Raw genomic sequence first — 13,159 nt, 5'->3', positions numbered from 1 at the left:
CTTATTCATTCATTCATTCATTCACTCATTTAGAAAAAGAGTCTCACTAGGTTACAGAAAGTCTCACTAAGCTGCTGAGTCTGAACACAAACCTGAGATCCTCCTGTCTCACCTTCCCAAGGATTTACAGGTATGCAGCACCACACTCAGCTATGAGAGCCATATCAATAGAGCCTTTATGTTTTTTTTTCTTTCTTTCTTTCTTTCTTTCTAGAAGCTCAAAGTATTTTTCTACAAACATTCCTTCTTGTTTGAACAGACTCTAAGATGGCTTCCAACTATCCCTACCTCCTGTGTCCATGCCCTGTGTTATCCCTTCCCTTGGGTATGGGTGGAAATTGTAACATGCTGCTCACCAATAGATATGGCAAGGGTGACAGGGATGTCACTTCAGAGATTGGGTTCTGTAGTCTTGCTAGGAGACTCTCTTGTTGGCCTCAATGAAGAAAGCAGTCATTGTGGGGAGGCCCATGTGGCAAGGAAATGAAGGTGCCCCTCGCCAAGAGCCTGCAAGACTCAGAGCCCTCAAGACTCTGAGCCCTCAGCCCAACAAATTGAAGCTAAATCTGCCAATACGCAGCAGAACCTGAAAGAACCATTCCCTAGCCTTGAGGTAAGGCTGATGCCCCACCTGACACAGTGATGAGATCCTAAAACAGAGAACCTGAAAAGCCTTGCCCAGATTTCTGACCCAAAGAAACTATGATAATAATGTGTGTTATCTTACTTGTTACCACTAAATGCAAGGTGATTTTTTTTTTATGTAGCAATAGCAAAACCAATACACTTTTCCTTCTGCAAATAGTAGAAGGAGGTTAGGTAGAAGGGCCAGGGTCATTGAAATTAGCAGCAGCATTTATCATTATTATTTCATAATCATAGACTTTCGAGGCCTGTACAGACAGGGAAAAACAGAATGGCAAAGACATCAGAAGGCAAATTATCAAGTTCAGGTTGAGATTTGATGAAAGATAAAAGCAAAGGAAAACTTTTAAGAAAGTTCAAGGCAAAAAAATAACCAACCAGGCAGATGAAAGTTTGAAAGGCTCAGTGTATATTGACCCAAGCAAAAAATACAAATATTTTCAGAAAAAAGAGTAAATAAAGTAAAAGCAAAACAGGAGAGAGAAAAATAACAACAAGAATGAAGAGATGATGGAGAAGAGAAAGACCAAATGTTCCGAATCCTTTTTCTTACGATTTCTAGGAGAAAAACAAAAGCATATTATTTCCTCCTCTGAGTGTGGGGATTTTCCAAAAGAGCTCTCCAGAGGTGCTAGGAGGATGTCTGTGCACAGTATGTGCCTGTGGCAACTGGCGAATAGTCTATTGTTCCTAAGATATTGCATAAAAATGAGTGTCTCAATACTCTTCACCAAAGTTCCAAAGGTGTGCATGCATTGTTGGTTTTTAATGCCTAACATTTGAAAGTTCTGTATTCCAGCAAAACAGAGCCCAAAACTAAACTCACCAGGTACCTTGAAGGGTACTATGGAGTGGTGTATGATTAAAAAAAAAAAAAAAAAAAGGAAAGGAAAGGAAAAAGGAAAAGAGAAGGAAAGAAAGGGAAGAAGGAAAGAAATTTTAAGAAGAAGAAGGGAAGAGAACTGAAACAAAGAAGGAATAGAAACCAAGGGCACAGTGCTCCCTGTGTAGCTGGGAGCGGGATGGGTGTCTACAATTGCATAATGAAGCTCTGCTCTCACCCCCTCCCCCTGTTGCTGACTAGAGGTGTCTGAGTGAGTAAAAGCTCCCCTGCTGTTATGCTTTGGAATGCTTCCCAAAAGCTCAAAGCACCATCCCCAGTGCAGCAATGCCTAGAGGTGGGGCTTTTAAGCTATGATTAGATCCTGAGGACTAACCTCATCAGTGGATTAGTCCATTGGTGGCTGAGGGGGCCCCTGGGAGGTGGGACCTGGCTAGTGGAAGTAGGTCACCAGGGCTGTGTTGTGGGTGGATTTATCTTGTCCTGGGACCTTTCCCTGCCCCCTCTATGCTTCCCAGGCACCTTGAGCTGAGCAGATCGACTCCACCACACCCTTCCTCCACAATGTTCTGCTCACTGCATCGAGCTCAAAGAAATGGAGCCGGCCCACCATGGACTGAGACCTCTGGAACCCAGAGCCAAAGTAAACTTTCTTCCTCTAAGCTGTGCTTATTAGGCTTTTTGGTCACAGTGCACAAAGCTGAATAACACAACTAGCAAATCTGATTTCTAATGCTTAAAGCTACTAACCGCTCCAAATGCAAATCTGGCTTCCCTCTTCTCTCTTTTGCTCTGTATCATCCAGATACCACATCCACTATCGTGTCACCAACCTATTATCCTCCTTTTGCACGCGCCATCAGGAGTGAAACAGAGCCTCTCCAGACAAGCAAAGATGGCTTGATTCAATTCAGATGCACCAAAGAATCCGGTCCTCCCCTGCTTGCACCCATAGATATCTTCTCCTCTCTGATTTGACAGGATTTAGAATTTCTTTACTGTGTTTTTTAATTGGTTCAGCATTGCTTTGTCCTGAATATTTCAAATGTCTATTTGTGGTAATTTTTACACCTATATAATCTTCATAAAAGCATTTATCAGATACTGCCTTCTCCCATGTTGCTTATCGATGGAGAGTAGACATCACCAGGGTGGAGGGAAACCAGCTCCACTATCCCGTAGCTTTGCTAATGGCCCTATGTATTGAGCTGGCTGGAACATGAGCAGGCTTCTGGCTGTTGGCTAGTTGGCTTTCTGTTGACTCAAGATGTGCAGTGGCATCTACCTGTTTCAGATCCACATTTCAACAAGAAAAGATATGAGGGGTGAGAAAGTGTGGATTTTTATATATAGGAAATAAGCTTAAGTCCAACCACTTGGGGTTTACAAGAGCAGCAATTATCCATCAGTAACACAATCCTTGCTCCTTTAAAGTTAAAACAAGGGGATACACCATTTAGGCTCCTTTGAACAGGTCATTGGTCATTCTACCTCATTCTCATAGATTAAAGATGTTGGTTCTGTAAGCTGGTGCTTGCCACAGTATGAAAGACCAGTACTGTCTGCTACTGGTGTTTGATGGTTATTGGAGAAATCAAGTCCATGTTTTACCTTCCATAATCACCATGCATTAAATCCCCCTTGTCATTCATTCCTCTAGTTGACACAGCATTATCTCATCAGCACCATGCCTACCCCATGCCCAAGGAGTCTAACTCTAACACAGTGTTAGAGTTAGGTATAAAATGCCCCCTAAAGAGCTCACTTGCTAATATTTGGAGCTGATGTAATTCAGTGGATGGTACCTGGTAGGCGGGCAGGTTGTAGCTAGAAGAGGTGGTTCCTGGGGGAGTGGCCTTGGAGACTATAAATAGTTCTTCCCCACACCCTCTTGTTTCTGTCCTCCATGATATGAGGAGGGCAGCCCATGTGGTGTGCTCTCTCTCTGCCCCCTGCTGCCATGACCTGAGATTCACAGTCCCCAGCCTCAAATGAACTGAACCTGAAACCATAAGAAAATAAATCTTCTTTTCTCTAAGTTATATAGTCAGTCTTTAGATTATAGCTGCAAGAATGCTGATCGATACAAGCAGTAACATAACTATCCTCTGACAGTAGAGAACAAACTTTGAGAGACCACTTGGGGTCACCTATGGCCTCCCTCACTCAAAATCTATGAGTAGATGCAGGATTCCGACCCCAGTGTTCTCTAATCATATTGAAATCATAGAATCAACCAGAGATTGATTCAGAGATGCCCTGAGAAAACCAAATGTACCTCCAACAGAATCCTGGACCACACATTTCTTATCCTGAATCCCTGCCCTTGGGATAGCTCCAGTCCAAGACAGAAGCAGAGAGTTCAGAATAAACCTGAAGTTGTCATGTCAATGAACACTACCCCTGTGACTTGGAGTTACAAATTTGCAAAGATGAAATGTGTTCTGGACAGTTCAGCATTATCAATAAAGTACCTCTCATTATTATTTACTGGCAGGAGCATTAATGGTGAGAGTCTGCACTTGTATGTGAGAAGCGGCCACAGCATCTAGGAGCCGCCACACATTCTAGCCCCACTACTCTTCATTGACACTTCCACCATTACTACAGCTAGGATGTTGAATGTCCCCTAAAGGTCATGTGTCATAGGCTTGATCCTTGGAGTAGTGCTCTTGGGAGGTGGTGGAAACTTCTGGTTATGAGGTTGAATGTGAGGTCCTTCTGTCCTTGGGAGTGTGCTCTGGGAGAGGATAATGAGACCCTAGACTCTTCCTCTTGTCTCCTTTGCCTCTTGGCATGAGGTTAGTGGACAAGCTCCATCTGTTGTCCATTCCTGCCATGATGCACTGTCTCTCCACAAGCCCAAAGAAACCAGCCAACTGATGGTGGACTGGGACCTTCAAAGCTGTGAGCCCAAACAAACCTTTCCTCTTTATAAGTCAATTGCCTGGATATTGTCTCATAGTAATGAAAAGCTAACATATATACAGATACAGTTTTCTACCAAACACATGTATATATTTGGTATAATATATTTATTTTGATGCAAATTTGTCTGGTTATATATTTGTTCATTCAATCAATGAACTTTTGTGTGTGTGTGTGTGTGTGTGTGTGTGGTGCTAGGGATTGAACCCAGGGCTCATGCATTCCAGGCAAGCACTGCATCACTCAGCTACATCTCGAGCTATAAGCAAATACTTTTGAGCAACTATTATATGCTAGGAATTATTTTAGGTGCTGAGGAGAGATTATAAATAAGATGAATCCATACTTTTGGACATTATGATGCTTACATTCTAGTAAAGGGAAGATATTTATTTATAAGAAATAAACAAAAAAAGATCATTGTGTCCTGATTTGAAAATAATGAAATACATTACTATAATAGAAAGAAACAGAGGGGAAGGCAACTTTGTTTGGGAGGTCAGAAGGCTTCTCTGAAAGGGGACCTTTGAATTGACACATGAATTATCCAACATAGTTGGGAATTCAGAGGTCTGGGGGACAAGGTTCCCAGAGAAGGGAACAAATGCAAGGTCCTTATGTCAAGAGCCAGCTCTATCAGCTCAAGGTGCAACTGGTGGTTTTAAGCAGAGAAGAACATGATATGATTTGCCTTTTGAAAAGGTAACTTTGGCTACTGTGTGGAGGATCCATCTAGGGAATCTAGGGTAGAAGGAGGTAGGGCAGTGGGAAGCTGCTGCTGGACTCCGAGAGAGAGGTGTTGGTGACTGGGAGAAAGCAAGGGACTGGGGAACAGTCGGGGTCAGGATGTGTGCATTTCAAGTACAGTAAAGTCGACAGGACTCGTGATGCGTTGGATGTGGGGAGTACTCAAAGAGGAAAGGAACAAAATAACCTGGAGAGTTTGGACCAGAGCAGCTGGGTGGGTAGAGGTACCACTCACCAGGTGGGAAGGGTGGAGAGGACCAGGAAGAGAATGGATGGGAAATCGGGAGCTCTGCCTTGGCCTCATTAGATGTGGGTTCCTAATAGACATCTGAGGGATGTCGGGGAGGCAGCTGAACCTGTTATCTGTGGCTCAGTGCAAAGGCCTGGGCTGGAGCCATGAATTTGGGAGTCATCCATACAGATGCCACTGGGAGCTGTGGGACCAGAAAAGGTCAGCTATGGGGGTCATATCACCAGAAAGCTGAGAGGGTAGAAAATCGCCCTCTGGGCCTGCCAAGTTTTTGTTTTGTTTTGTTTTGTTTTGTTCGGTACTGGGGATGGAACCCAGGGGCATTCTACCTCTAAGCTACACCCCCAGCAGCCCTATTGGTTTTTTTTTTCTTCTTTATTTTGAAACAGGGTCTCACTGAGTTGCAAAGGGCCTCACTAAGTAGCTGAGGCTGTCCGTGAACCGCGATCCTCCTGTCTGAGCCCCCCAAATGCAGGGATTACAAGCGTGTGCCACCACTCCTGGCTTGCCAGGTTTTTAAGGGCAAGCAAAAGAGATGCCAGCAGATGCTAAGTAGTCAGGGACCAGGTGACAGGCAGGAAACTTGCACAAAGAGAGTAGAATGATGGGACTGGCTTGTTTGCTGGGAAGAACCAGAACACGGGCAGTTCTTGAAAGATTTTACACAAGAAACACATGGGGGTTTGTGCATTCTAACTACAAGCCTGGAATACAGGTGTGCATTGTTGCACCTGGCTATGAAGAAGTTTTATAATACAATAGCCAATGTTTTAAAACCAACAAACCACCTTCCTAAATCAGATGAATCAGTGTTAATACAGATATGGCACATCAGTAACAACAGTTTTGAGAACTTGTACCCTATCTTCAGTTACTAGAGGTTGAAAACCAAAGAGCACAAATACCTTCCCCCACCCCATGTTCTTTTCATTTGTTTACAAAGAGTTGGAGGTAAATAGTAATGATCCTTCAAAACTCCTGTAGTTAATGAGACTTGTCTACAGGGTTCCTCACCTCCCTTCCTGGACTTTTCTGCCCTTTCCAATCCATCTGTCCACTTTGTACCCTCCTGACCTCATTCCTCTCCTCCCCTGAGAACTGGTGCCATCTATAGATAAGATAAGGTGTCACCCAAGGGCTCACGTAGTGAGGCGTGGTAGGACCTTTAAGAGGTGGGGCATAGTAGGCATCATGTAGGTCATTAAGGTCAATGACCTTAGAAGGAACTGAAATGGTTCTTGATTAGTTCTTAAGAAAGTGTTGTTATAAAACAAGTTTGTCCCCCCACCTGTTTGGCCTCCTGTCTCACCATGTGATCTCTCCCTGGCATACATGGCCCCACCATGATGACATCTGTCATGAGGCCCTCACCAGAGCCAGCACCAGCACCACACTGCTTAAACTTTCAACCTCAGAAACTGCAAGCTACACATAAACCTTTTTCTCCATAAGCTACCCAGCTCCAGGTATTTCATTATAGTAACAGAAAATGAAATGATACAACTGGGAAGGAAGGAGTGTGTTCGCTGCCTGTGTGCACTGGTTGGCAGAGGGAATGGAACCTCTACATGCAATCATTGGTTGGCTTATGACACTTTGGGGTAAATGTATATAAATCTAAGACCTACCTTGGCTAGGAATTTGCTTTGCAGGCCACTTACCTAGAGAAGTACTTCTTGGATGATAGTGGGGGGAAAGGTGGGGTGGTGAAGTAGTGATATGGATGTCAGAAAAGGGGAAAATCCTTCAGTGTTTGGCTTAGCTGCTCTGACACCTGCAGAGAACATAAAACACCCTCCTCTCGCTCCCACACGGCCTGCTCTACCCAGCACCAGTGCTGTGGTTTCTTAAGGTCTTATCTTCACTTCCTACCTGAATAATCATCTTACAGGCTGAGGCTGTGCCTGTCTTAATTTTGAATTCCTAGCCACAAAATAAGCATCCAGTATATTTTCACTGGGTGAACAAATGGCTGCGTGGAGGTTAGAATAGATAGTTGCTCTTTTCAGGGACTAGTAAAGATTGAGGGAGGGACTATTCTTCATCTCCCTACCACCACCAAATGGCCCTTGTTCCTGGGAAGTGGTAGAGGCTTTGGCCTACAAATGATCAGAAGCTAAAAAGCAAACACTATCACCATCTGCTTCTGCTAGGCCTAAGAATGTTAGTCTTGTCTCTGACTTTGAGTTGCCCTGTCCTAAAACTCCCAAATGCACATTTTATGTTGCTTGATGGTTCATTAAGCAAGTGTTCAGACACACTTTTATTGAGTTTGCTAATTTCCACACACAGTACTGGGCCCTGAGCATCCCATGATGACCAACCCAGCCCAGCCATGTAGTTGAGTTACTGTGTAGTGAACTCTCAGTCAGAGCCTCCTTCGCCATCTACCAATTCATCTATCGTTTCTTAATTTTCATAAATTTCTGAGAACAACATGGGTGTTTGAAATATATTTCTCAAGTGAAAGTTTATATTATATATTGGGTTTTGTGGGAATTATAAGACTATAAAAAGCTAGAAAGGGGTGTACTGAGATTTTTTTTCCCTCCTTTTGTTTTTGGTACAGGAGATGTAACCCAGGGCATTCTACATCCAAGCTATATCCTCAGCCCTTTTTTTTTTTTTTACTTTTTAGTTTGAAACAGGGTGTTGCTAAGTTTCTGAGAGTCTCACTAAGCTGATGACACTGGCCTCAAACCTGTGATCCTCCTGACTCAGCCTTCCAAGTACTGGGATTATAGGTGTGTACCACCACACCCAGCTAGAAAGAGTTGTGCTCGGGTTTTTGATTCCACATCTGAATGTCCCTCCAGATCATCTTTTCACCTTCCTCCCCTGCCCTGTCTCTGGGAGGCTGACTTAGAATATCAAGGGGGAGCACCAGCACAGGAATGGGAGCACTTAGAGCAGCCCCATTCCCCTGGGGCAGCCAAGAGCTCCTTCCCAATTCCAATGCCTGCTTCTTCCCTGCCAGGTTACACCTGCCCTGGGGTAGGAATAGCTTCGCGGCTTTCACTCGCCCACAGGTACCACACCATCCCTTAACTCTGACCACACCTGTGTAAATAAACATCCATTCCCTCAATGGACTCTGATCCAAAACCAACTGTCTTTCAACGTCCAGATGTGGAACCATTAATTCCTGAATAAAATATTACTTTCAAGCAATTTTGGCCTTCAAGACTAGGTAGAGACGTAATGTGATTTTACTATCACTGGCACATATAGAATGATTTTTGTTGTTGTTGTTATACTGCAGATGAAACCCAGGGGCAATCTACCTCCAAGCTACACCCCCAACCCTACTTGTTTTTTGTTCTTTACTTTGAAACAGGGTCTCACTGAGTTGCGGAGGGCCTCACTAAGTAGCAGAGGCTGTTTACAAACCGCGATCCTCCTGTCTCAGCCTCCCAAATGCTGGGATTACGGACATGCGCCGCCACGCTCAGCTTAGAATGATATTTTTTTAAACTTATCATAGGCTGGACAAAAGTGTGCTGAGACTAAGGTCAGGCCTGAGTTGCCAACCAAAAGATGTACAAGGAACCAAGAGACAAACGACTTCACTGTGAGGCTGGCCTCCACCTCGACCCGCTCTTTCCCCAAGTCAGCTCTAAACTGGCCCTGCTTCCCTCCAGCCCCACATCGCCAATGGAAATCGCTTCTTCCCCACAAGCCAAGCTCTCTGCAGTTATACCGATCAGAAAATAGCTTGCTTTTTTCCCCCCAAATCCTTGGAGCATTTTCTTTGTACTTATTCATATTAATTACCACCCACTCATGTCAAAATTATTTATGTTCAGATATCTTTCTCACTCCTAGATTTTGAAGGGTCCTGAGGGCAAGACAGTGTCTTATGTATCTTTGTGTCCCCAATGAGCACTTCAAAAGCTGAAATTTCTTATTACATGTTTGTCGACTGACTGATGAAATAAGTGAATGGAGGAATTAGCAGCTGAGACCACTCTCTCTGGGGATGGTGATGTGATTTCTTCACATTTCAGAAGACTAAACCGCATTTCACATACTCGTCTAGAAATAGAAAATTCACAAAAGCAAATGGCACTATATTTGAGGAGAAATATTTTCAGATTGTTTCCATATGCGTTTCTATATATATGTTTTATGTAATATTTTAAATCAAATTCGACGCCACGTGGCCGTGTATCTTCTAGAAGCTTATAACGATGATTTAGGTCAGAGCTTAAAACAATAACAAGAGCGTTCTTAAAGCAGATTTGCTCATTTATTCTCCAGGTCCGTTCATTCTCTAGAAGCTTCCTTTCTAGGTTTGGCTATCGTGACCTCCTCTGACTTCCCTAGGCAGAGCAATTCTCTCTCCTGAGTTTTATTGCCCTTTGCACAGGCCGCGTTGTGACTTTTCTCCTACTGCTCTGCGGTGGTTTACATGTCCATCTCCCAGTGAGACCGTGCACTCCTCCAGAGCGGGGAGCCAAGCTCCTCGCCCCGCTCTCCCTGCCGCCCAGTGCAGCAGCTGGCCCGGAGTGCGATCTCAACAAAAGTGGCCTCAGTTGCTCCCACACGGTTGAAAATCCTGTGACGTTCACTAATTGGGTATGATGAAGAACACACACACACACACACACACACACACACACACACACACACACACCACCTACTCCTAGGAAGTGGGATCCAAATTTCTTATCTATAAATGCACTTGACCAGATCCCAGTGTAGGTATCAGGAATCACCTCCACGTTAACTCTTTGTGCTTGCAGGTACACAGCGTGTCCTCTTGGAGCTGAAATAGGGAATGTGATCGAGGGCCGCGTTTGAAGTCATAGAATGGAGGGAGGAGAAGGAAGAAGAATGAATGGGGCATTTATTCAGTGCTCAGCCCTTTTCACAGGGAACCACTCTAACCTTGGCAATGCCTGCAGGGTCCAAGCAGTTTTATCATTCTGTGTTGCAGAAGGAAATCTCCAGGGGGCCAAGGGAATAGTCTTCTTAGATGCACTACAACTGGATGTAGCTCTGTGGCAGGGAGTATCAGGATGGGGACAAGTGACTGGTTTATCTCTGCCATCACCCATTGGCCACATGACCACTGACCACTGTCTTACAGCTGCACTTCCCTTTCCAGGCCCCAAAGCCGATCTTCTCTCCCTCTCTATCCGCCTGGCTGATCCTACTGAATCTCTAGGCCAGGGGCTCTCCAAGTGTGGTCTCGGAACCCTCCAGGCTTGTCTCTGTGATTTGGAAAGGGTAGCTTCAGCATTACCCAGGAGCTTCCTGGGCATGCAAATTCTCAGGCTTACAGAGACAGAACCTTTGCGGTGGGCCCCAGAAACTTTCGTTTAAGCAAGCTTTCCAGGTGATTCCGATGTGCACACTAAAACTTGAGAAACATTGTTCTAGGATTTATCTTAACGGAGCCACCCCAGAGAAGCCTTCCTTGACCATACATCGCTGCTGTTTCTCTCTCTCTCTCTCTCTCTCTCTCTCTCTCTCTCTCTCTCGCTCGCTCGCTCGCTCTCGCTCTCGCTCTCGCTCTCTGGCTCTCACTCTCTCCTTCTCTCTCAGTATTCATTTTGTCACGATCTATAAATAACATGACCATTAATGTATTTGCTTATTTCATTTCTATAAAATAAAGGCAAGAAGCACATGTACCTGGCACTTTCCATTGTGCCTACTGAGTACCTAGTAAATACTCAATAAACATGTATTTGTTTTTTGGGGGTTTTTTTGTTGTTGTTTTGTTTTGTTTTTGGTGGTACTGGGGTTCCTGGAAACCCTTCTACCTCCAGGCTACACTCCCAGACCTATTTTTATACTTTTTTAAAATTTGGAAACAGGGTTTCTTAAGCCAGTGCGCCTGGCTTCGAACCTGCGCAATCCTCCTGTCTCCGCTTCCCAAGTGCGGGAATTCCAAGCGTGGGCTACCATGCCTGGCTAAACATGTATTTGTAGGCCAGCTTCTCCTCACCACATCCTCCTGGTCATGGGCCAACCTGGCTATGAGACCCTGGAGTACTTCTAGAGCCTCCATCCAGGAAACACAGAGCGCGAAAGCCACCAGGGGGAGGTCATGGTCACCACCCGGGACCCCTGCGTCTCAGCCTCCCTCTTCTTTCCATTGCTAAGAAGCCACACACAGAAGCGAAGGGTAGAAAAACTGGAGGATTTTGGTAATTAGTTGTTTAGCAATAGCTCGGGGAAATCGTTTCATGAAACAGGAGAGCAACATTCTTGGCTCCTGGAGATTTTTCAGATCCTTAGTGAATTTTGACCTCTGGCTTTTATGACCTAGTAGAGCTTGCACTTGGAACCAGTCTGAAGCCAGGTTGCACCATGCCCATCTGTTAATCTGATGGCTTCTTCTTCTCTTCCAGGCATAGTGTCATAAAATGGACTTAAGACTCACTTTCCATCTTAGCTCCATTGTTTGGACTTCGGTTTCCTTAAAAGCTGGGTGTGGTGGTGCACACCGATAATCCCAGTACTTGGGAGGCTGAGACAGGAGGATCTCAGGTTCAAGGCTAGTGCACAGTAACTTAGACTGTTTAAAAAAAATTTAGCTAGGTATGGTGGCACATGCTTGGAATCCCAGTACTGGGGAGGCTGAGACAAGAGGATGGCAGATTCTTGGCCAGCCTCAGCTACTAAATGAGGCCCTCTGCAACTTAGTGACACTCTGTTTCAAAATAAAGAATAAAAACTAGGACTGGAGGTATAGCTCAGAGGTAGAATGCCCCTGGGTTCAATCCTCAATGCCATCAAAAAATAAAAAATAAAAACAAAAGAAAAAATTTAAAGGGTTGGGGATTAGCTCAGCAGTTGAATGTCCCAGGATTACCCAGCACCACAAAAAAAATTTCTTCAGAAAAATAATTTTGATATCCCTACCTTTTCCTAATGACCGATATAACTGGGCTGTAATATCCCTCTCAACAGTGGTATCACTCAATGCTTAGCCTAGCTAGGTCCTTTACGCCACCAGAAGCTCCTAGAACAATACCCAGAAGGACTGTGGGTAGCTGGCAGTTGGACACCATGACAGGGGCTGTGGTTCCAGAGATGGGGCCCGGGGCCTTGTCCTGGGGATTCTGGTTCAGATGCTAAGTGTCCCGCAACATACCTTAGTGTTTTTCTCTAGAGACAAAATCAAGTTCATATAAACCTCTGAGGCAGCCTCAGGGCACAAATAGTCCTGCCAGCAAAGCCCTGCCCCTACCCCTGCTCTCTGGAGAGAGCACAGATCAGAGCTCAGTGTGTCTCTGTGTCCCTCAGCTCTTCTCTACCAACACCTGCATAGGGATTACAAGCGTGGACCACCACGCCCAGCTAGTCTTTCATTTTTAAAACAGAGTCTCGCTGGTTTTGGGGACTTGTAATCCCCCTGCACTGGGAGGCCAAGACAGGAGGATCCTGCTGGTTTGAAGCCAGCCTCCCTGGCTTAAGAGACCCTGTTTCCAAATAAAAAAATATATAAAATAGGTCTGGGAGTGTAGCCTGGAGGTAGAAGGGTTTCCAGGAACCCCAGTACTACAAATAAATAAATATAAAAATAAAAAATAAAACAGTCTCACTGAGTTCTGAAGGGCCTCTCTAAGTAGCTGAGGCTGTCCACAAACCGCGATCCTCCGGTCTCAGCCTCCTGAATGCTGGGATTACAAGCGTGCACCACCACACCTGGCTTATTTTTTTTTATTTTGAAACAGGGTCTCACTAAGTTGTTGAGGGCCTCGAGAACTTGCTGAGGCTGCCTGTGAACCTAT

Source organism: Muscardinus avellanarius, assembly GCF_963383645.1.
Source record: "Muscardinus avellanarius genome assembly, chromosome: 1".
NCBI classification, from domain to species: Eukaryota; Metazoa; Chordata; class Mammalia; order Rodentia; family Gliridae; genus Muscardinus; species Muscardinus avellanarius.
This window is presented reverse-complemented; position numbering follows the sequence as displayed.